The 22,671-nt window shown below is 42.3% G+C and overlaps 1 protein-coding gene across 2 annotated transcripts in view; it reads right to left on the reverse strand.

Annotated features, from left to right (window-relative positions):
* The window catches only part of LOC123386421 (germinal-center associated nuclear protein-like), a 198,784-nt gene that overhangs the window by 48,027 nt on the left and 128,086 nt on the right, over window positions 1-22,671 (reverse strand). The gene's annotated exons all lie outside the window — the stretch shown is intronic.

Here is a 22,671-nt window from a genome sequence, read left to right on the forward strand (position 1 = left end):
TATTCCATTGCGTGTGTGTATGTGTGTGTGTATATATATATATATATATATATGTATATATATGTATGTGTGTATATATATGTATATATATATTTACACATATATATTTACACATGTATCTATCTCTTTACCCATTCATCTATCGATGGATACTTGGGTTGATTCCATATCTTGGCTATTGTAAATAATGCTGTGGTAAACACAGACGTATGTATCTTTTTGAATGAGCATTTTTGTTTTCTTTGGTAAATACCCAGTAGTAGAATTACTGGATCATGTGGTAATTCTGTTTTCCATTTTTTGAGGCATCTCCCTATTGCTTTCTGCGGTGGCTGCATCAGTTTGCTTTCCCACCATCAATGTACGAGGGTTCTTTTTTCTCCACATCCTCGCCAACACTTGGTGTTTCTTCTGCTTTTGATTTTAACCATTCTGACAGGTATGAGGTGGTATCTCATTTTGCTTTTGATTTGCATGTCCCTGATGACAAGTGATGCTGAGCATCTTTTCATGTGTCCATTGGCCATCTGGATGTCTCCTTCGGAAGAATATCTATTCAGGTTCTCTGACCACTTTTAATTGGGTTAAAATTATTTTATCTATTTTTAAATTTAAGCATTAGTGTGCTGTATATTCCATTGCTTAATAGCTTTTGTCACCAAGTTTTGGAGTATTTATTCTATAACATGAGCAATCTTTTTAATGGTAACCATACAACCATTAAAAATACTATACAGGTATTTTGCTGTATGAATCTTCCCCAGTTATTTGCCTGTCTCCTATTATGCTCACGTGGACCGGTTCCAATCACAGTGCTCCTAGTAAAGGATTTCTTCCTCGGGCCAGCCTTTTTTAAGAGCAGGTGTCCAGAATTCACTGACTTGTATGCAGTCTCCCTTCCAGTTCAGAAAGCAGGCAAATGCACGCTGAGCCCCACTCCACTAAGGCAGCAGCGTGGCCGAGCACACTTGCCCCTGCAGCCTTGGTCTTGGAAGGAGGAGCCAGAGGGAGCTCGGCACAACTCACATAACATGCGCAAGCATGAGTTGGTGTGATCCTTCGGGCAGCTTCCGATCAAAGGAGTCAAAAATGAAGGGATGGCCCATAGTTTTGTACCTGTGAAATCTCAAAAAGTGTGGGGTTTTTTTAAGCAAGCAACCGAGTTTATGCTCCGTTAAGATTTTTTTTTTAAAAGCAGTGTATTACATTGGCTGATTATATTTTAATGTGTTCAGTTAGCATTCAGGGAAGAATGAAATGCTCCCAGAGGGAAACACAAAGCTGGCTGCAGCAGCGTGGCAATGAGAATCGCACTGGACTGGGGGCCTCGGGCCACCCCCTGCCCTGCCCTTCTGCTGCAACCCAGGCTCTGGCTCTGGGCCTGGGCTTCCCCCCCACAAACACCCGACGGGCTCCTGTGTCCTCGTGTGGGTTACCTGCTCCCCCGGTTCCCGTCCTTCTCCGCTGGTCCCGCCCCGCTTCCCACATGCTACTTGCTGGGCTATTTCCCCCCAGTCACCTTCCAACACTTCAGACATAGAAAAATTTCCGCTCTCACATTTCATTTCAGAAAGGCTCTCTTATCTGATTGTTCCTCTTATCTTTTATTGGGTTCTGTCCTCATTTCAGAGAGGCAACATTTTATCGTATTTTTATGGATATTTATACAGTTTTTGTAAGCACGATTTCTTCTGTTTCTTTTAAGCCTCTGTTGCCAGACGTACCCTTTTACACAGTTTGCCTGTTTGTTTTCTTTCTAGAGGAAGCTTGAGGCTTTCCTCAGATACCTACAAATGTAATTACTCAGTTAAACTGAATGCCCATCTTCAATGTTACTGGATGCTGTGAACCTGTTCTCCAAGAGACTGTGCCAAGTCAGTGTCAGAAGCAGAGGAGACACCCTGTGACCACTCTCACCCCCTGGGGCTGCTCATCAGCAGGGACCAGGACACAACATGGCACCGCCATGCCTTCACGCTGACTTCCTTATGGCTCAGGGAACGAGCCTCGGACATTCAATGCCCTGGCTAACAGCTCCCTTTAACATCCTGTGTTTTATCGGATTCTTGACTGATGTACCTTAGCATTAAGAGTCTCCTCCTCGACTGCTTAAAATTTTAGACCTTTAATGTATACTTTTGGTCTTTCTTGGATAAGACATATTTTGCTTGGGGGGGATTTTTTTCCCACAAATAAAAATTTATGTGTATATATATATATATATATATATATATATATATATATGCATACACACACACACACACACACACACACATGCAAACACACACACACACACGCACTTTTTTAATATAGCAATACGAACAGAGCATACTGTTGGATTAACAGATTTTCTTTTGCTTTTGTGTATAGAATTCATCATTTTAGATCTTTTGAAAAGAAATGTAAGACGAGTTTCAGCAAAAGATCTTTTATTCTCTTATTTCTACTCTGCATAGATCTATTTATCCAGTTACATGAATGGGGAAGCCCTGTGCTACCACAGACTCATTCCAACTACACATGCTGGCACTTTCCGTCCTTATAAAATGTGAAATATTCTCATGGGAAAGCAGAAACATGCTTATTGGCATTTCTAAAGGGCAGCTGTATGAAAGAATATCTTTGCAGGACTACGTATACTCCTTTGAAAGACTAGCACTAATTAAGATGAATTCAATCCAATTTCCTTGAGAAAAATCTTCAGTGGTAAATTTTGAAAGATGAGAGAAGAATTTGTGTTATGTTAAAATAAAATGTGATTGAATTTTATCTAGATTTTTCACTTGGACCAAATCAGAAACATATGTATCATTATTCTCTTGTTGAGTCATATGGACATGCATATACATGCCAAAAGTATTCCATTAAAGGCTAACACTTAATTACCCAAATGGAGTACTATTTTTATCAGGCAATTCAATTATGAAATGATTTTCATTTTTATTGTCTAAATCATCTATTTCTGTGTGTGTATACATGTGTGTATATATATATACACACACACACACACATATAGAGAGAGAGAGAGCGAGCTTTTGTTTATTACATTATATTAATATCTGTTAAAGTTTAACTTGAGAAAGTGAAGAAATTATATTTGGTAATTATTGTGGGAAATTTATAGGAGAAAATGATTTTGTCAGTTTTGCTTTTTGTTTGCAGCTTGTTGGACATGTATTTTGTTGATTACCATAAAACCCAATGTGTGCATGTTTGTTGCTGTGAAACTGGAAGCAAAGTTTCTTCATGAGTATTCACTTCTGAAGACATTTCTGCTTTTCATAGGCTACATGTAAGCGGACAAGGGAGTCTGGGGCGAGAGGTGGTCCACAGGGAACGGGTCACAGTGGAGGCATCCCTGACAGAGCTACGGGAATTGGTGGACCCGCTTGCCTGAACAAAAGCTTTCTCCACAATCGTGGAGATGCTTAAGTTTGCGATGAACTCAGCTGACTCCTAGCTCTGCCCAGCTTCCAGCTAAACCTCTGGGTGTGTCTGTGAGGGAGTTTCCAGATGCCACTGGCATGTGCATGGGTGGACAGAGCAAAGCAGATCAGCTTCCCCCAGCGTAGGGAGGGGAGGTTCATGCAATCTCTCCGGGGCCTGATGGGACAGAAGGAAGAGGAAAGTTGGATTGGCTCCTTCTGCCTGGCTGTTGAGCTGGGACATCAGGCCTCTCAGGTCTTTAGATTGGCACTTACGCCACCGGCTCGACTGGGTCTCCAGCTTGGCCGACCGTGGGACTTCCGCCCGCATGATAGCAGGAGCCAGCGCCCCGTCGTAAATCTTGCCCAGTGTAGCCCATTGGGTGTGTGTCTCTAGAGAACTCTAATCCAAGAGTCATTTAATATTAATATCTAAAGGAAGCCAGATTCAGACTCTGCGCTTTTAAAACGTCCAAGGAGAGAAGCTGAGATGAGAAAATAAATATTGACTCATCTCTGTACATAAGAGGCTTTTACCCTATAATAAAGGAAGTAAAATTTTTAAAAGAGGAAACTGCTTTGAAAGTGTGACTTGTAAAAATGTATATATATATTAAACAATTTCTAAAACTAATTAACCAGTTCCTGCCTCTTTTTCAAAGAGCACCCATTAGGACATTTTCTAATAAAAAAAAAATCAACAATTTAGAATAATAGAATTTGTTAAATATTATCAGAACGGGTTACTTGAGAGAACGAAACTTTAACCATTTCTATACTACATCAGAATTTCTGTGATAATTGCTTTTGAATCGACTCAGGTTACTTTCTTGATGTATTAATAATGGTCATTACTCTATTGAGAAAAAAATAACTTAGGTCATACGTGGTCTGCAAAATATTAATATAGAATGTCTATTAATTCTTTAAAGTCTCGGGGCATTGTTTGATTTGATGTCATTCTGACAACTGAAACAATTGACTCCCATGCCTCCTACCCCGATCAACAGAATGAAAAGCGAAACAGGACTAAAACGGTGAGTCGTTGCTTTCTCACTACCCTGTGCTTCTGGAATCTGCGTCAGACCCCCCATCTGAGGTGAGCAGCGCACCAACAGGAAGACCGAGCTCTCTCTCCTTACAAGAGATCCTGTGCGAAGCCCTCAGGAATCATTTTCTCCATCCCGGCATTTAGTCCAGGAAATCTAACCCTACCTAAAACGTGTCCTCGTCCCTTTCAATTACATGCGTGTCATGGAAGCAGGAAGGGTTACACGTAAAATCCTCAACTAAATTCTGTTCATGTCCAGCTCCTACAGGAAGAGACCGTCCAGATGTTTCTACTGCTTTGGCTGTGTAATATCAACTGGCCCAATACTTTTCTAACATCTCACTTCTGCTAGGTTTTAGCTTTGTTTCATTTCTCCACTTTCCAGGACTCAACATTTTTCTAAAAGTCAATGTGCCCAATTTGCTGTAATCTCTTCTTAACTTTTTAGTTATCACTGAACGATAGAAAATTTAAAAGTTTTTTAAAAATCGAAAAATTTCATGAAAATCCTCAATAACACCACATTTGGATAAGACATGATCAAAACCAAACATGTTGCAAGTTTTAAAACCAGGAAGCATCTTTTTAGACCAGGGTCACTGTCTCCAGGCTAGTGCGTATCTTTCAGGACTACTTGTGATGTATGCATCAACAAACCCAACTTAAACCAGCTTAACAAAAAAGGGAAAACCTCGGCTTATGTAACAGATGCGTCTACAGGTACAGCTATTTTCGATTTGACTCGATTCAGGGCTCAACCTGTGTTACTAAGGTCCGAAGGTGCCTGGGGCTGCCCCATGCCTCCTGGCCGCACCGTCAAACCCAGAGAAAGAGCCAAAGCTCCCCTGCACCACGAGTATCAGCACACGTTTTCTCACTGTTTTGACTCTCACTATGTTAGGTGCCTGTCTCTTCACCGGTCGTTACATTCGAGGGGCATGGGATCAATTTAAGCTGACTGATCCTACAATGGGAGCTGGTTATGGAGTCTATTCCCCCAAAACAGGAAAAAGGAGAGGTTTCCTCAAAGAAATGTTGGGTTCTTTTGTGACCAAAGGTAGGAAAATGGATGTTGGTCAGCTAAAAATTGATGTTCTGAGATAGGGAATCTAAGGATATTTGGAGTTTCGTGAATGGTCTTCAAGGAGTCTTGAAATTCCTTGAAATTGTATGTCAAAAAATATATGAGAACACATCCATATCTTTAAAAATATTTAACTGGCCTAAAATTAATAGACATTACCAGTGTGTCTACATATCTGAATATGCTGGTAGAAAGGAGCTTAAATATAACAGTATGCCAAAGACACATCATCACTATCAATTATCTATGAGTACTTTTCTTTCTTTCTTTGAAAAGCCCATTTTTGTAACAGATGGGGATGCTTGTTACGTATTACTTGATTTAGATAGATATTTAGATAGAAAATCAACAAGATGTTCTTACTCCATTGTTGCAAGAAATAGGTTTATTATAAAGGGATTACTCAAAATAAATATATGACTCTGTATTCTATGAGCATGCTTTTAATAGTTTCTCTTTTCATTAGTGAGAACAAATAAAACATTGTAAGAGAGATCGAGAGCACTGGAAACACTAGAAAAGAGAAATGCAAGACAGTAAACTTGTAATAAACTGTCCTTTAATGGGACCATTCTGCAAATACTTTAAAAATCGTAATAGTAATAATGGCAATAATAATAATTAGGACTTTCAGTCTGTAGCGCCTTCCTACTAAGGCCTATAAAGCATTTCAATGTAATGGGATAATATTCATGACAAAGGAATAGCCATAGCCATAAATGTCCATGGCACTTAAACACTAATGAGGAACTTGGGAGTCTCATGACTTGTAAAAGCATTTCCTCTAAGTACTTCTCAAAGATGGGAGAACCATCAGTGATAGCTGGGAAGCAGGGAGAGGGAAAGGTAGATGAATGGGTCCGCGAGAAAAGGGATGGAGTTTTTCACTGGGCATCATCAACAGTGTTAGCTACGATGCTGGGTGGGGGAGGTACCATAATCAACTCTTTTACACATGAAATCTACACATTTACTGACCGGCTGCTGAGATACGTTGGTTGCTCTGAAACCCACAGTGTTTCATGGCTCCACGCATCACCTCATTATATTCTGAAGTTCACCCAGCATCCTTTCCCCCATCTGCTTGGATTCAGGACATGAACTTTCTCTTGGGTTACTCTAGTAACCAGCTCACTGGCCTCCCTGGTGTGTCCATCTCCCAACTCAAACCAGAGTGACATTTCTAAAACAAAAATTGGACCTTCCACTCCTTGACATCACCAGTGGTTCTCAAGTGCATTTGGGGTGAATGCTCACTGCTCTCCGTGATTGTGCTCTGTCTAGTTTTCTAGGCAGTGGTGTTAGGAATCCCAGCTCTGGAGTCAGTGGGATCCCGGATCTGCTGCAATAAGTAGCTCTGAGGCCACGAGAACCTCCTTAGCATCTCTGTGCCTCGACTTTGTCATCTATAATACTAAGCTAAAAGTGAATCCTACTTTGTTGATAGGCTCTGAGAATGAAAGGGGAAGTCAGAGGCTTGAGGGCCCCGGTGTAAGTATTAACTTGAAATGCTCGACTTAGGTTGGCCTCTCAGAAGAGTGTCATGGGAGCCGGCTATCATTGCTACTTGAAGTCCACCTTCATCCAGTACTGAGCAGACAGATGGCATTGGAGACCACTCATCGGCTGGGTCACCCAGCTAAACTTCAAGACTCAGATCACCGCATCATGCATACACACAGGAACACCAGAGATGAGTAAATCAAAGGGGTGGTTATAACATGGCCTTATAGAGCATCTTGGCAAAGAACAGTAAGTTTGTAGAGAGGTGACAAGACAAAGGAATAGAATTTCAAGTTCCTGGGGCAGCAAATTATAGGGCAACAAGTATCTGGGGAGCTAGTGGGAGATAAAGCCTAGTTGGTGAGGTTTGCTGTGTAGACTCCTCTGGTGCAGTCTCTGGGCTGATCAGGGTCTAGAGCTGTCTCTGGTGATTAACTTCTGTCCTTCCTGGGGGGGTGGGGGGGAGGGGGCGCTGTTACAAATTTGTGTCCTGTGTTTAGGCAAATTAGGGGAAGGCAGAAAGCTTTCCTTCTATCTGCCTCTTCTCAATTATCCCCAGCTCAGAATAACCCTTCTGCTAAAGTGGCATAATTTGGGGTGGCCTAGTCTGAACCCCTTTCAGTATCTTTGACGCTTTCCCAGAGGTCAGTCCATCTAGATCCTCTCAGTGGCTGACAGACTCATAAATCCGCATGAAATGCTCCATAAAAGGACCACTGATCAATGACTCTCCATTCGTCTAGCTTTAGTCTGATTTTCCCTCCCAGGTCTCCTCCTTCTGTCTCCTTTGAAGGCTTTCTTTGAGCAGAAGGCACTTGAAAGAAAGCAGGTGCAGGGAGAGAACTCCCCTCATGTGCCTGAAGACACATCCTCCAGAAGGACCTCGGGGTCCTCGGTCCCCTCCCCAGGAGCCCCACCAACCAGGAGGATGGACTCTTGTCACAGGAGAGGAACTCAGAAGTGGGGCCCATACCCAGAAGACTGTCACAAACTGTCACCCTCCCATCTGTTCCTCTGAGGACCCAGCCATCCCCCCTAACCTGTTCACTCCCCCCCTGAGATACCCACACATCCCATTAGGATGGGATTTAAGCCTGAATCTAAGCACTTGGAGAGTTACTCATTTTCCTGGGTCTCTCTCATGTACACATGGGGTGTACATATTAATGAACCTGTTTGTTTTTTTCTTGTTCATCTTTCTGTTATTACAGGAGTCTGAGCCAAGAGCTCCAAAGAGTAGAGAGGAATTATTTTTCTTCCTCCACAGGTCCCAATATCTCAGTGTTAGTAACAGGACCCTTTTGATCTGACCACTGCCCTCTTTCTCCAAACACAAATGTGACATTTGGGCTTCCTGAGGGCAGATCTGAGCCGTGAATGCCAGGCTGTTGCACAGTATCTGGTCCTGCCCTTGGGCATCCACAGGACGTGACTGGGCCTCAGAGAAGCTGAGTCTGGGTCCAGGGCACCGGTTTTCTCCGTGTATTCAGTCCCGTCTGCATGCCAAGCCGGGCCCTCCCCCAGAGTCTGTCTGTAGCTTTGTCCCCCTGGTTGGATCACGAATTCCTGTAGGCAGACTTCAAGTCCCAATTATTTTGGGACTGTCAGAGCTTAGCATGGTACCTAGCACAGAGCAGTCACCCAAAAAAGTTTAATGAGTGAATTAATTCATATTTTGATTTCTTGCCACCAAGCAGGCAATCCTTCTACAGCTCAGTACTGAAATTACAATTTTAATTATTCTTGTGAGTTAGAGATGTGAATTACTTTTCCCCAAACTGTTACCTGGGGGGAGTGAACTAAACAGGTAAGAGGAGGTGGCCAGGTCCGTGGAAGTGAGACTACAGAGGCCACGGGCAGGTATGGTGACTGAGCAACTGAAGGCCTGGTGCTGAAGACCTGACGTCCCTTTCTCCCAACAGCACCAGGAGGCGGGGAGGCGGGGTGTGGGGTGGCGGGGAGGGGACTCCATCAGCAACTGAGGCAGCCGAGGCTCAGAGACCACGTGAGGCACTTACACGCCCCTGTCCCTATGCCCCGTCCAAGCAGCTCGACGATGCGAACCCCTCCGAATGGGTCCCGTTGGCATCAAGACCCCCACCCTACCGGGGCTCCTCACTCTGGGCACTGGGTAGGGGCGCAGGTGGGAGCGAATCGCAGGGTAGGCGGACGGTCCTCTGGGAGGGACCACTTCAAAGGCACAATCAGCAGGACTTTGAAGCAAGAGACACAACCTTGAGCCCCGGGCACCAGGCCCTTCTGATCCTGAGACCCATGCGCCCTGATGCTGCGTAGTACTCTTGAAAAAATTAAAAGCGGTATTTCGATATATATCACAAAGATTCTTTTCAATGCCTTTTAGGCTTCCCGGGCATATTTATTTTTTCATTACTTTCTAAGGGAAGCAAGTAATTATTAGGTAGTATGTTAACATTATTAAAATCATTAACACTCACGGGAACACCAAATATTTCAAGTTACATGTAGAATTTAGTATAAAGAAGAACACTTCCTGAAAGTGCTATTCAGGGTAATTAAACTTTAATTACTAGAAATTTAAAACAAACGAACAAACAAAAAGCAAATATTGTCACTGGAGCTTCCGTTAGGAATACGGTACTGTGAGAACACAGAGCCAGGAAGTTCCTCCTGAGCAGTTAGAAATGCAGATACACTGTTTGGGGCAGATTACATGACACGGTTAACTTGTACAGAACTGAAGCCATCAGTATATTAACAGTGTACTGTGGCCTTGGACTATGGAATGGATATTTCCTGTATTTTGATTTAAATATTGCTAAAACTGCACAGAAGATCATTAACACAAATAACCGTAAGGTCATCCCGAGAGGCAGAAAGAATCCTTTCTTAAAATCCCAGATAGAGGGAATTCCTTCCTGTGGAATTTATTATTTTCACATTCTCATGCTTGGGTCTGAGGCCCTCAGTGTAGTGTGTGAGATGCTCACAACTGTGAAATATTAATTACGATTGGTGGTTTTTTGGGTTTTTTTTTAAACAGTAATGAAAGCCTTATGTTTGAGAGATTTTTCCAAAAATGTGAGACTCCCCACCCCCAACCCCGCCTGCCTTTCCTCCTCCTTCCTCTCAACCCTTCTGGAATACGTGCAAAACACTTCCAAGTACAGAATGTACTTTTCTTCAGTGTAGTCAATTTTTCCTAATGACCATTTATATAAACCTTGGTAATGTCGAGAGCAGAGAATTCCTGCAGCAATATAAATAGCTTGCAAGAACTCTGCCCTTGACCCCCGCTGCACCAAGGGAATAAGTGTTTGTAATTACTGTATTCTGTTAGGGCTCCATCACCAACAGACTCCGACGTGGCCATTCCTGTTTCCTCTGGCTGGTGGGCAATTATGGCACCGAGGCACGGCCAGCACTGAGCTGATGACGGGGACACTCTAGAGGTGGCTGAATTGTCTACTACTACACATACAGCTGGTGTTCATCAGGAAGTGTATTAACCAGGATGAGACGGTCCACAAGAAAAGCATCACCAAATTAAGATACAGAATCTAGGGATGGGGTCTGGGTGGCTCAGTCGGTTAAGCGTCCGACTCTTGGTTTTGGCTGAGATTGTGATCTCAGGTTCCGTGGGTTCGAGCCCCACGTTGGGCTCTGCACTGACAGCACGGAGCCTGCTTGGGATTCTCGGTTTCCCTCTCCCTCTGCCCCTCCTTCTCCCTCTCTCTCTCTCTCTCTCTCTCTCAAAAGTAAATAAATATTTTTTAAAAAGCTATGGAAGCCTTCCCACAGCTGCTAGTGAGCCCTCACAGACTGGGTGCTGCTCAGCTCTCGTATGAGGCGAGTGTGTGGAAATGTCCCCAAGGGAAACAGAATGTGCTCAACTATTCAAGTTACAACCTCAGAATAAACATAAATTTCCTGAAAATCCAGATAATACTTTCTCGTTCTACCGTTTTCTCCTTCTAATCAGGATTAGGTTCACCAAAAAATACAAAAATTTTCAGGCTTCACTGTTCATAATCCATTTTCTGCATTTTCTTCGCCCCAAACCTGCTTCCTAGGGGAATGTATGAACTTTTTAGCAAACACTGGACATCTAAACAACACCTACTGCTTTGATGGGAACCAATCAACACAGAACAATTACCTTTCATTAGCATGATAAATGGAGTGCCTCATAATTCTCCAGAAGACTCTGTCTTTCTTCGAAAATCTCCTTGGGGCGCGGCCACACGTGGTGAGGGATCTGTTCAAATGTCTCCGGGTCTAAACAGATGCGAATGTAAACTCAGTTCTACGTTGAATCGTTACCATGAGTGGGTTGTGACACCTTTATTTTAAATGCTTGGTAATAAACAGTATTGTGTCACAGGTACTTTGTGACTACAAAGAAAAGAAGGGCTTTGGGATGCTGGGGTTCACGTGGCGACCACGTGGTTTCTTCTGTAAACGTGGCCGGAGGGAAATGTGGGCTTCCGTGGGGCACTGAGCACAGCTGGGGACGCCGACCCCCGTGTCCCCTTTGAGTTTGCCCACGGTGATGCTGTGATAATGGTCTTGAGTCTGTAATAATTCCCTGCTTCAGTGTAATTCAAAAGAGATGTCTCTGCAAATGATTACGATGTTCCCTCTCCTCAGAAAAGAGATTTGTGCCATGGGACGAATTCTGGTTTTGTTTTGTTTTTTTTTTTCCCCTCAGCTAACAAAATTCTTTAAATGGAATGGAAGGACAATCAAGGTTTTAATATTCTCTTATCACTGGTAGGAATCTTATTTTCTAGTTGCTTTTAGATGATTTCCTTAGTTCCTTAAAACCTCCAAATTATACATTTAACTATTTTGCATTGCATTTTAACTTGTGAGCTAGAATTGAATTAGCATTGAAAAGGGTAAAACAAACAAACAAACAGAAACTCTTCATAATAAGAGAAGATGATGGTTTTACTTATGCCACCGTGACTATGAGTCCTTTCGTCGTAAACGCAGGAGGGGATTTTCTCCCGCCCACCCCAACACTCAATTTAACAGTCGGCACAGGGGATTGTAAACCACGGACCACCAGCAAAGCCAGCAAGGTCAAAGAGGTAGTGGGCACAGTAAGAGCAGGAAAAAGAAAGGAAATCAGATTGTCCGTCCGGCAGCTTGAGGACAGCCTACGGGGCTCACGGGTGCCCGCGGCCACCAGCAGTAGCCAGCTGGCTCTGGCCTTCCTTGGTTTTCGGCGCGGTTTTGCCTCCTGGGCAGTAGGCTTGCTTCATCACCGGGAGACTCTCGGGACCCCGAGGACATGTCCCTCTGTAATCATTCCTTGTGATGTGAGCTCTCGTCAGGCACTGTCCATCTCTGGGTGGGCGGTGGCCACGGGGGGCTCCCTGGCTGTCCTCGTGCACCTGGCCTGGGATGTCCACGCCGTGCACCTCTCCACACTGCCACCTTGTTCCCTCTTCATCCCATGCGTGATCAGGTCACTGTTCTTAAACGTCTCCTGTGTCAAAGGTAAGCTGTGCTCGTGCACGGTAAGGTTTTCTCTTTCCGTGAGACTGTGAGATGTGAGACGTGAGGGCTCCTGGTTTCCCCCACAGCCAACAGAACTACAGGGCCCCTCACTCCTTCCCCTCCCCCCCCCCCCCCCCAGCACTGTGGCTTCCTTGTAGCCTCAGATTCCTGCTCCGGCAGCTGGGGCATCTTCCTAACTGTTAGGGCCCGGCTGCTACTCTGCGGCGATAGACTCTCGGATTTAATAGGCAAAGTGCAATTGCCACCCTTCCAAATGCTGTCTTTCCTGTTTCTACTTTTTCCTCCTAAGCTTACTGAAAAAAAAAGAAAAGAAAAAAGTTCTTTCTTATCAGAGTCCAACATGGGGAAAAAGCTGAGGTGATCCTATTACCGAGTTTTCTCACACATACCACGCGAAATGTATTTCTCAGGTCCCGCTGTCACTACGCCCCCTGCCCTCACCGCCATATGCTGATGAAGCATCTACCATTCCTGGAAGCCCTTACGTACACTTTGCATGAATACAACACGCAGAACTCTATGTCCCATCCCGGAGATTTACGTGTTGAACAAATCTTTTAAAACACACTTCTAAGAGCATACACAAAACACCAACTCTAACTGTCCGAGATGTGTTCATCAAGATGCCTATATGGTTCTACTGAAAGTGAAGCCCAGGGGCCCCTGGGGGGCTCAGTCGGTGAAGCGCCCGACTTCGGCTCAGGTCATGATCTCACAGTCCGTGAGTTCGAGCCCCGCGCCGGGCTCTGTGCTGACAGCTCCTGCTTCGGATTCTGTGTCACCCTCTCTCTCTCTCTGCCCCTTCCCCGCTGTACTCTCTCTCTCAAAAATGAATAAACATTTAAAACAACATTTTCAAAAGAAGTGAAGCCCAAAGGCAGTCATATCTGCTACACGTAACCACTTATATACGGTCTGGGGATTAAGGATGAGGACCTGATCCAAGGCCAGCAAGCTACAGGCTGGTGTGTGACCTACAACTTCTACACAGATTCTCCTCTCGGGAACTGGGTCTGAGACTTCAGAGAAAAGGAGACGCACTAGTACCCCACCGCCCTCATCTGAAGGTTTGCCTCCCGCGGCGTCAGTGAGCCACACTTACCCAGGCTCCAGAAGTGACGATCCTAGAGCAACCTAACCCTCCATCATGATGCCCGGTCACCCACCTCACTCCTCCACCCCACCACATAGACATGCTATCATCTCACATCATCACAGGCAGAAGGGTGACCACCACACAAGAAGATAGCTTAAAGGAGATAACTTTTATTACAGCATATTGTTATAATTGTTCTTCTTTATTACCAGATGTTACTGTTAATCTCTTAATGTAATTTATAAATGCAATTTTTTCATCGGTAGGTATGTATAGGAAAAAGGCATAGTATACGTAGGGTCCATGGTTTCAGGCATCCCCTGGGGTCTTGGAACACATCCCCAAGTAGGTAAGGGGGCGGATATCTGTAGTTAGCAGTGGAAGCTAAAATACTAACAAAAAGTATGGGTTAAGCTTTGAAAGTACAACAAGCTATTCTTGTCTTAAGGGACATTAATTTCCTAGATGATCATTGCTTTTCTGAAAGGAGATTAATAAACTAAAATATTAGCACCATTTTAAAAAGGTGACCGTATCTCTCAAAATGTTTGGGATGGTTGTCTTCACAGGATTTGGCAAGAAAAATAGGACGAAAAAAAAGGAAAAACAAACTGCTTTCACTGGAGATGCATCTAGAGGACAGCTAGTTAACTAAAACAATTTCCCGTGACATTTACTGCCTCCCTTGAACAAAAGGTTTCCAAGCTGCTCCACAGCTCGACTCTGAATGAGTCCAACGATTAATTTATCCAACGAAAGGTGTTCCATGCTTCACTATGTCCCCAAACAAAGAGAAATTGATTCTTCAATATCATTGTTTTCACATGGTAAGTGGTAGCACAAATGATTCATTTATAATTCTCTATGCATAAACCGTTAGGTTATGGCAGGTTATTGAAACAGTTCAAGCTATTTATCATGATCTCATCGGTAGCACCCAGACAAAGAACTAATCTTATCAATTCTGGAGTAGGAACATTAGGACAAAACAAGGTGACTTTCATTTGTCCACGTATCATAGGAAGTATGGCTATGTCTCTGAATGGGTGAAATCTTTGAGTATTGCTTGTGTTTCACATAGAGTATTCTCACAGAATGTTGGCTACATCAAGCTTCATGCCTGATCAGTGGTTGCCTTTGATCTTGGGTGGTTCCCCTGCTATGCTCTGGTCTTAATTATCTGAGTTTCAGTGAATACTTCAGCAAGTAACACACATTTAAGAATATGGGACTTGACTGAGTTATAATGAGTGAGCTGAATTATGCTATAGTCTAAACGTTTGTGCCCCCCACCCCCCAGTTCACATGTCGAAACCTAACCCACGATGTGATTGTATTAGGAGGCAGGGCCTTAGCGAGGTCATTAGGTCATGAGAGGGACCCTCATGAATGAATTAGTATCCTTACAGAAGGAGCCCCAGGGAGCTCCCTTGCCCCTCCCACCATGTGGGGACACACTGAGAGGATGCCGTTTAGGAACCAGGAAGTGGGTCCTTAGTAGATACAAGATCTGCAGAATTCCAGCCTCTAGAACAGTGAGAAACATATTTCTGTTGTTTAAAATCTAAACAGGATGTCTACGGTATTTTGTTGTAGCAGTCTGAAGGGACTAAGACAAATTGTGCTTCCCAAAAGATACGTTGAAATCCTCACCCAGCACCTGCAAATGTGACTTTGTTTGGAAGAAAGGTCTTTGCAGATAGTCAAGTTAAGATGAGGTCTACTAGAGTATGACGATGTCCTTATAAGGTGTGAAGAGACATGGACACACAAGGAGAAGGCCATCTGAAGATGGAGACAGACACTGTACGGAGGCACCAATAAGACAAGGAACGCCACGGATTGCTGGCGAAGACCAGAAGCCAGGAGAGAGAGGCAAGGAACAGACCCTTCCTCTGAGCCCCCAAGAGGGAACCAGCATGTTGAACTTTGATAGCAGACATCGGGCCTCCAGAACTGTGGGAGAACACATTTTTGCTGTTTTAAGACATCCAGTTCGTGGTACTTTGTTATTGCAGCGTTAGGAAATTCATACATGTGGAGCTGGATGGATTTTTTTCTATATGAAGTTAATACATGAAACAATCCGTTTTAAAAAGAGAAAAATCCTTCTCGAAATACAGTTAAGATTACTGAGCATCTGTCTCTCGCTGTCTTTTTTTCTGTCACTCATTCCTAAGTTTGTGCTTGTACACACCCACTGTACTAATGAATTTAGAATTTATCTTTATATGGAGATCCAGGGATGATAGACACCCAAACCAGGTAAAATAGAACAGAACAAAACAGAAAGCAAAGAATCTGAAGGAGGATTAGAGACTGAAACATGTGCTTGTGTGGCTTCTCTGTCCTTTTCTCTTTCTTCATTGCGTTACTTTGTTTTCATAGAACCATGGAATGGGATGCCCAATTTTGAGTCATTTTACACCATGGGTTCCAAATCACGTACTAAAAATCTACTTTATTTTTAGGGAAAATTGATTTGTCTATGGCTGCCAACAAAAAGCTTTATTTGCATTTAAAAAAAAATCCAGAAAGCAACTTCTACTTTTGTATGTTACGTAAATGTGTTTATAGAACTAATGGAATGCTGGGGTTACGGCTTATGAAACACGAAGAAGAGTGTTTAATTTCTTTGCCATTTTGAAATTCCTTGAAGAAAGGGCTTTAGTTTTTTTGTTTGTTTTTATTTTTTGTATTTTTGGTTTTTTGTGTGTTTGTTTCGAGGGGTTTTTTTGAGTTTTGTTTGTTTGTTTGTTTTGTTTTATTTAGGGGTTTTTTTGGGTGCAAAAAAGGTGATTTTATTAAAGCACAGGGACAGGACCCGAGGGCAGAAAGAGTTGCACTGGGGTTGTGAAGAGTGAGTGGTTATACACTATGGAACTGGGGGAGGTAAAGTCAAGAGGAAGTTTCCAGGGAGATTTTCATAGGCTAAAGAAGATTCCCAGGATGCTGGAGGCCTAGCTATTGTCAAGCTAAGGTTGTTTTTCCCTCTAGCAAAGCATTAGCAATAAGACACTAGGGGTTCCTGGAGATCAGGCTATTGATAATATTGCAAAAGGGTTTTAGTTTTGGTGACTTGTTACATCCTCCAGACTAACTGCAGTGCCTAGTGCTAGGATGAATTAATACGTATTGATTCTATTTAAAAAGTATTTAGTGACCATTACGAGTAAAATCTTCATAAAATCATTCCTTCTAGTTCAGCAGTCTTGGCAGCATTTTGAAGGCAAGCACAGGCCACGTTCACTATTTCATTATTGTTTCAATGTGAGGTTTTTATGGATCGGTTTGGTTTGGTTAAAAACAAAGTCCACATAGTATAGTATGTAAGTTTTCACAACTATTTTTTCTCATTGAGCCGTAGGTATTTTAAAATACGCGAAAATAAAGAAATACCAAAGTCCAGCGTCAGTCTGAAAGCTCTGCCAAGATCTGCTACTGTTCGTTGGCTGTTCAGGCCATAGAGTAAGTTCTTACTTCATCATTTCTCATGTCTCTGAGCTTGAGTAATGTCTGTGAGCCCGTAGGTTTCCACCCTACCCAAACAGGGTAAGCACATCAGTGGTTTAGACAAGGTACGTCATTATGATTTATTGTTAGTATTTGAATATTGACTGTCAAATGCAGCTGTAACCTCTAGGGAAAAATCTCCTATGTGTTTTATATCCAAATATGCACTGAGAATTTAAGGCATAAATATGTATTTGTTATTGCTACCTGAAAACATGTATCTGTAATAATGTTTGTGAAAACTATTAATTGGATATATAGGTACAATTGTAAGAACTTTTGAATAGTTGAGTAGAAAAATAGATTAAAATAATGCAGTATTAATGGACAATCCTTTGGAATGTTCCCTTAGTAAGACCATTATAACTTTCTGAGTTACAATATTTAAATCAAATACCTAAAATAATGATACAAAGTAGAGTAATAGAGATTTGGTTAAATTGCAATTCCAATCTCTTTAGAAGTACTTGGTGTATTGGCATTTATAGTGGAAAATTAAGTAACCTTTAAAAATTATACTGAATTTGACTAATTTAGACATGTATCTCTCCAAGAAAAAAAAAAGGAAAGGAAAAATCCCCTTTAGGGAATGTTTTACATCTTATGAGGATAAATTAAAAACATGACAAGTATGCAACATTAAATTTTCTCAATAAAGAAAAATTCCAAAATTTATGCCATACATGATACATTTAGCATGGGAAAGACATAGCAAGAATATAACACAAGTATCAAGCATATCTTATAAAAATTATAAAGAAAAATTAAAAAGAACAGGGGCTCCCGGATGGCTCATTTGGTTGAGCGTCCAACTCTTGATTTCACCATAGGTCATGATCTCACTGTTCATGGGATCAAGCCTCTCATCAAGCTCTGTGCTGACAGCACAGAGCCTTCTTGGGATTCTCTCTCCCTCATTCTCTGCCCCTCCCCTGCTCGCCCACTCTCTCTCTCTCTCTCAAAATAAAAAAAAAATAAACTTAAAAAAAAAAGAACAAAATGACAGGAAAAAAGAGGAATATATTTATTCTTCCAATTAATCTTCTAAATATGGTATTTCAATCATTACAATAAGAAAATTCCTTGTAGTTTATGAAATAAATTTTAAATGATTGCTATGAACACCGAATCACTTTCAGTAGTTAGTCTATGTTTTAGAATTGTCCAGGCAGTAATTCCTTAGCACAAAGTTCCTTTTAGAAAAAAGGCTTCTGAAAACCCCTTGCATTACACTCAGCTGTGCACCAAAAGGCTCATAATATCAATAAATGTTCCAGTTGGAAGTGAGCCTCTATTTGGTGTTGCAAATATGAAAAGCATGTCAGCAGGAACAAATCTGTAGCTGACAGGAGAGGGTATTACCATTCTTGATCAAAATATCTAACTTGGAAATTTGGGTACAAAATTATAATAAAATTGCCATGGTGATTATTTTGGGATTGTGCAGGCTCAGATTTATACTTGTGTACCAGAGATTCATTCTGATGAAGAATCGCCTTTAACCTTGACATCAGCTGTGTATTCATTTTAACACTGTGCCATTCATTGCCTTAGCAGGCTCGGGCTACTCTAACAAAATACCATAGACTGCACGGCTTAAGCAACAAACATTTATTTCTCACAGTTCAGGAGGCTGGAAAGTACCAGATCAAAGTGCCAGCACACTGGGTTCCTGGTGAGAGCTTTCTTTCTGGTTTGCAGACAGTGACTTTCTTGCTGTATCCTCACAAAAAGGAGAGACAGAGAGAGAGAAGAGAGAGAGAGAGAGAGAGAGAGAGAGAGAGAGAGAGATCATCTCTCTTGGTCTCTCTTACAAAGGCACTAATCCCATTCATGAGGGCCCCACCCTCATGACCTGATAACCTCCCAAAGGCGCCATCTCCAAATACTATCACATTGAGGATTAGGCTTTCAACATATGAGTCTGGGCTGGGTGGGGTAGAGGCACAAACATTCAGCCTACAGCATAGTGTTTGGCCAACATATATATTCCCATTGGTCTCTATTAAAACATTGGGACCATAATCTGATTTCTTTGTTTTGCAGTACAACATTCCATACTCTAAACCCTCCTCTTTCCCAAATTTGAGGCAGGAGAATAATATATAGGTAAAATTTCATTTTATTTATTTTTTTAACAGTTTTCCTGTATCTTAGGAAGAATTTCTATTAGTGTGAAGAAATTACAAGACATGAGTTAATTTAATGGAAAGAAGAATATCTTCTAAATATTAGCTCTGATCCCCAATCAAGCTTGATTTAGCGAATTAGTTTGTCATTTTCCTATCTAAGTCAGATGATTTCTGGTCAAAGACATGGTAGAGGGAATTCATGACTAGATAGAGAATTCAACCAGGGATGAAAAGGTACCCTTCCAGTCCAAGATTCTAAAACTGTAGGTTTTTTTTTAACCTTATTTATTTATTTTTGAGGGGGGGGAGGGAGGCGAGCATGAGCAGAGGAGGAGCAGAGAGAGAGAGAGAGAGAGAGAGAGAGAGAGAGAGAGAGAGAGAGAATCCCAAGCAGGCTCTATGCTCAGCATGGAGCCCAATGCAGGGATTGATCCCATGACTGTGTGATCATGACCTGAGCCGAAATCAAAGGTAAGATCCTTCATCGACTGAGCCACCAGGTGCCCCTAAAACTGTAGTTTTTACTTCAAAATCAACTTTGCCTTTGCAATTAATCGCTGATCATCATCAATCTGTCTTTAATTAAATCAACCAGGTGTTGAAGGACTGTTTAGCATTGTGCCATATACTAGATGGGCATGTGTTCCAGTTACAATTTTTTCTTTGTGAAATATAATGTCATGAACAGGTGCACAGCATGGACACAGTAGCAAGTGTTAAGCAAACCCCTGTGTGGCCAGGTCATGGTACAGAGCATGACTGGAGCCCAAAAAGACCTTCCACCTTGAGTCTCCTTCACCTCAGCTTACCTTTTAGTGACCACCTACATAAGCATTCTTACTATCGCTTGTTTTCGAACTTTAGATGCAAGAAATCATACTGTGCATATTCTTCCATCCACATCCAGACTTTCACTCAACATTATGTGTGGAATATACAACCTGTTGTTGCCTGTTCGGTCCTGATTTCTGTATAGTGTTCCATTACAGGAATATTCCACAATGAACTTATCCATTTAGTAACTTCTGTCCTATTAAGTTGTCTTCTCTTTTTGCTTAGCATTAATCTTGGTGTAATTTTTCTGTGGCCGCACAGGACAAGAGTCTCTCTAGGGTTCATAACGAAAGGGGAAGACCTGGGTCCGTGTGGAGTCTTTGACAGTTCTAGATCACATCCAACTGCCTCCCAAAGCCTGGGCCAGTTTGCTTTACTCTCAGTAGTGGGGGAAAGTTTCCACTATTCTGTGTCCTTACAAACTCTTGGTATTGTTCATTCTAAAAAGTAATCTTACATGTTGAAATCCTGGTCATGCACAATCTCAACTAAATCAACTCTTTAAAAAAGAGTGTCTCTTCCGTAAGTTAGAAATGATGGTAGGAGTGCCCGGGGGGCTCAGTCCGTTAAGCGTCCGACTTCGACTCAGGTCATGATCTCACAGTTCGTGAGTTCGAGACTCTCATCAGGCTCTGAGCTGACAGCTCAGAGCCTGGAGCCTGCTTTAAATTCTGGGTCTCCCGCTCTCTCAGCCCCACCCCTGCCCACACTCTTTCTCTCTCAAAAATAAACATTAAAAACAGAATGATGGTAATAATAAGAAAAATAACAAGGTTACTGTGAGAATCCAAGAATTAAATAAAGTAACACAAAGTGTTTAGATCAAGGCCTGGTGTGCAGTACATTCCCAGGAAGAATCAATATTAGTATTTACGAGGCGGTTTCTATGGTGATAGGAGCTATGATTAAGTCTCAGAAAACAAAACAAACCCAAAAAACCAAGGACAATAAACCCAGTAAACCATAGGCATTTACATGGAGAGCAGAGTAGGGACAGCCAGGAGGTAGGCTTCTCGGGAAAGCTGGGGCCTCAGCCCGATCCTGTGGGGGGATCTCCTCTTAGGGCATTTAGGACATTCCAAGCAGGAGTGAAAATATGAGCAAATTCATTTTCAAACATGTTTGCCTTTCTCAACCAAAATGCCACCGCTAATATTTTTTCTGCAGTCCTCTGACATGCTGTGCACATTTGCTGTGCACATACAGGAAGACGGGTATAAAGGCAATCCAATTCCTGACTATGCATGACGAGAAATCAGAGTTGAGTGGTGAAAGCCGACTCTGTGGCAGATAGGACTACATCTCACAAAAACATCTGTGAATTGTTGGGAACGTGGGCTATGAGCATGCAGCTAATGACGACCTCCCCATACTATTCTCTGTAAATAAAGGATATGAAATCATAAAGCCGGTATTCAAAAGCAGAACTGCAAGACTGAAGCTAAAGACACAAAGTTCCTTCGTATAAAAATCTCCCTCACACAATCTTTCATGGCTCTTCACGTCGAGAGAACATCAGTGAAGGAACCTAGAGGCGTCGAGGTCTGTGAATCAGCAGACACCGACCCGACACACATAGTGGGCTATAATGGGAGCAAGAAACAAAAGTCAAACACATGAAGCCACTAAAATTGTGAGTTAATATTTTAGAGTAGCTAGAATGATCCAACAGATCAACTCCTGAGCTGGCGTATGTATTCCTTGATATCACAGCTACACGTCATTCACCCTCACGAACGGAACAGACCTATGTATTGAGTGAGCAACTGCATAAACGCGAAGGTGCCTATGGTTTGTCACTCTCTCGTTCCTCAATATTTCCAAAATCAGGGATTGTGTTCAGCAGTGGGACACAGAGACTTCAGGTCTAGAAGTGGCTTCGGAACTCAACTAACCTCGCCTTCCAATTTTATGAATGCTTAAATTGAGTCAAGTAGCTAGAAAGAAGCAAAACTAAAAGCAACCAGAAGATGCCTCGCTTCCTTCCTGCTATTTGCTCATTCGAAAAGGGCCCCTCAGCAGAGAGAACTCTATATTTGTATGTGAGTGTGTAATGATGCAGTGAGTGTGTAAGCCATGTATGCACCATATATATATGTATGTATACATATATATATACACACAACTGGATGTCAAATCTCTTTTTTGTTGTAGTTTTACCCAATTTATTTGCTAACTTGTTTGTTATGTGTTAGTATAACTAACCTACAATACACTGCACGTGTTTCAAGTATGCAATTTGATGGGCTTTGACATAAGAATAAATCCATGAACCCATCATCACAATCAAGTAGTAAACATACCCATCACCCCCATAATTTCCTGTGCCCTTTGGAATCACTCCTTCCCTCCCACGATGCCTCATACCCAGGCAGCAACAGATCTGTTTCCTTTCAGTAAAGATCACTTTGCATTAATCAGAATTTGATATGATTTTGTGTAAAAGGAATCACAGAGTATATATTCCTCTGGTGGGGAGAAGGTGTGCTTCCCTCTCAATAACTATATTGAGATTTACTCATTTT

This window comes from Felis catus, chromosome B4 (assembly GCF_018350175.1).
Source record: "Felis catus isolate Fca126 chromosome B4, F.catus_Fca126_mat1.0, whole genome shotgun sequence".
NCBI classification, from domain to species: Eukaryota; Metazoa; Chordata; class Mammalia; order Carnivora; family Felidae; genus Felis; species Felis catus.